The sequence below is a fragment of the Salmo salar genome, chromosome 22 (genome assembly GCF_965601325.2).
Source record: "Salmo salar chromosome 22, fSalSal1, whole genome shotgun sequence".
In the NCBI taxonomy this organism is placed as follows: domain Eukaryota; kingdom Metazoa; phylum Chordata; class Actinopteri; order Salmoniformes; family Salmonidae; genus Salmo; species Salmo salar.
The window spans coordinates 62,356,911-62,360,000 of record NC_138312.1 but is presented as its reverse complement, the minus strand read 5'-3'; positions in this window follow the sequence as shown (position 1 = coordinate 62,360,000).

The window sequence follows — 3,090 nt, the reverse complement described above, 5'->3', positions numbered from 1 at the left end:
ATCCCCATTAGTTCCAACAAGGCAGGACCTGTAGGACCTGCCTTGTTGATAGTGTTGTTAAGAAGGTAGAAACTAGGGCCTGTATGACCTGCCTTGTTGATAGTGTTGTTAAGAAGGTAGAAACTAGGGCCTGTAGGACCTGCCTTGTTGATAGTGCTGTTAAGAAGGTAGAAACTAGGGCCTGTAGGACCTGCCTTGTTGATAGTGCTGTTAAGAAGGTAGAAACTAGGGCCTGTAGGACCTGCCTTGTTGATAATGCTGTTAAGAAGGTAGAAACTAGGGCCTGTAGGACCTGCCTTGTTGATAGTGCTGTTAAGAAGGTAGAAACCAGGGCCTGTAGGACCTGCCTTGTTGATAATGCTGTTAAGAAGGTAGAAACTAGGGCCTGTAGGACCTGCCTTGTTGTTAATGCTGTTAAGAAGGTAGAAACTAGGGCCTGTAGGACCTGCCTTGTTGATAGTGTTGTTAAGAAGGTAGAAACTAGGGCCTGTAGGACCTGCCTTGTTGATAATTTGTTGTTTGATAATTTGACGTTTTCGTCTTTTGAGCTTCTAGTCATGAAATCTATGCAGCCTACTCACTCACTTTTTATAGCTACTGTTTACAGGCCTCCTGGGCCATATGCAGTGTTCCTCACTGAGTTCCCTGAATTCCTATCGGATCTTGTAGTCATAGCAGATAATATTCAAATTTTTGGTGACTTTAATATTCACATGGAAAAGTCCACAGACCCACTCCAAAAGGCTTTCGGAGCCATCATCGACTCAGTGGGTTTTGTCCAACATGTCTCTGGACCTACTCACTGCCACAGTCATACTCTGGACCTAGTTTTGTCCCATGGAATAAATGTTGTGGATCTAAATGTTTTTCCTCATAATCCTGGACTATCGGACCACCATTTTATTACGTTTGCAATTGCAACAAATAATCTGCTCAGACCCCAACCAAGGAGCATTAAAAGTCGTGCTATAAATTCTCAGACAACCCAAAGATTCCTTGATGCCCTTCCAGACTGCCTCTGCCTACCCAAGGACGTCAGAGGACAAAAATCAGTTAACCACCTAACCGAGGAACTCAATTTAACCTTGCGCAATACCCTAGATGCAGTTGCACCCCTAAAAACTAAAAACATCTGTCATAAGAAACTAGCTCCCTGGTATACATTAAATACACGAGCTCTGAAGCAAGCTTCCAGAAAATTGGAACGGAAATGGCGCCACACCAAACTGGAAGTCTTCCGACTAGCTTGGAAAGACAGTACCGTGCAGTATCGAAGAGCCCTTACTGCTGCTCGATCATCCTATTTTTCCAACTTAATTGAGGAAAATAAGAACAATCCGAAATTTCTTTTTGATACTGTCGCAAAGCTAACTAAAAAGCAGCCTTCGCAAATGGAGGATGGCTTTCACTTCAGCAGTAATACATTTATGAACTTCTTTGAGGAAAAGATCATGATCATTAGAAAGCATATTACAGACTCCTCTTTAAATCTGGGTATTCCTCCAAAGCTCCATTGTCCTGAGTCTACACAACTCTGCCAGGACCTAGGATCAAGGGAGATACTAAAGTGTTTTAGTACTATATCTCTTGACGCAATGATGAAAATAATCATGGCCTCCAAACCCTCAAGCTGCATACTGGACCCTATTCCAACTAAACTACTGAAAGAGCTGCTTCCTGTGCTTGGCCCTCCTATGTTGAACATAATAAACGGCTCTCTATCCACCGGATGTGTACCAAGCTCACTAAAAGTGGCAGTAATAAAGCCTCTCTTGAAAAAGCCGAATCTTGATCCAGAAATTATAAAAAACTATCGGCCTATATCGAATCTTCCATTCCTCTCAAAAATTTTAGAAAAAGCTGTTGCACAGCAACTCACTGCCTTCCTGAAGACAAACAATGTATACGAAACGCTTCAGTCTGGTTTTAGACCCCATCATAGCACTGAGACTGCACTTGTGAAGGTGGTAAATGACCTTTTAATGACGTCAGACCGAGGCTCTGCATCTGTCCTCGTGCTCCTAGATCTTAGTGCCGCTTTTGATACCATCGATCACCACATTCTTTTGGAGAGATTGGAAACCCAAATTGGTCTACATGGACAAGTTCTGGCCTGGTTTAGATCTTATCTGTCGGAAAGATATCAGTTTGTCTCTGTGAATGGTTTGTCCTCTGACAAATCAATTGTAAATTTCGGTGTTCCTCAAGGTTCCGTTTTAGGACCACTATTGTTTTCACTATATATTTTACCTCTTGGGGATGTCATTCGAAAACATAATGTTACATTTCACTGCTATGCGGACGACACACAGCTGTACATTTCAATGAAACATGGTGAAGCCCCAAAATTGCCCTCGCTAGAAGCCTGTGTTTCAGACATAAAGAAGTGGATGGCTGCAAACTTTCTACTTTTAAACTCGGACAAAACAGAGATGCTTGTTCTAGGTCCCAAGAAACAAAGAGATCTTCTGTTGAATCTGACAATTAATCTGGATGGTTGTACAGTCGTCTCAAATAAAACTGTGAAGGACCTCGGCGTTACTCTGGACCCTGATCTCTCTTTTGAAGAACATATCAAGACTGTTTCAAGGACAGCTTTTTTCCATCTACGTAACATTGCAAAAATCAGAAATTTTCTGTCTAAAAATGACGCAGAAAGATTTATCCATGCTTTTGTTACTTCTAGGCTGGACTACTGCAATGCTCTACTTTCCGGCTACCCGGATAAAGCACTAAATAAACTTCAGTTAGTGCTAAATACGGCTGCTAGAATCCTGACTAGAACCCAAAAATTTGATCATATTACTCCAGTGCTAGCCTCCCTACACTGGCTTTCTGTTAAGGCAAGGGCTGATTTCAAGGTTTTACTGCTAACCTACAAAGCATTACATGGGCTTGCTCCTACCTATCTTTCCGATTTGGTCCTGCCGTACATACCTACACGTACGCTACGGTCACAAGACGCAGGCCTCCTAATTGTCCCTAGAATTTCTAAGCAAACGGCTGGAGGTAGGGCTTTCTCCTATAGAGCTCCATTTTTATGGAATGGTCTGCCTACCAATGTGAGAGACGCAGACTCAGTCTCAACCT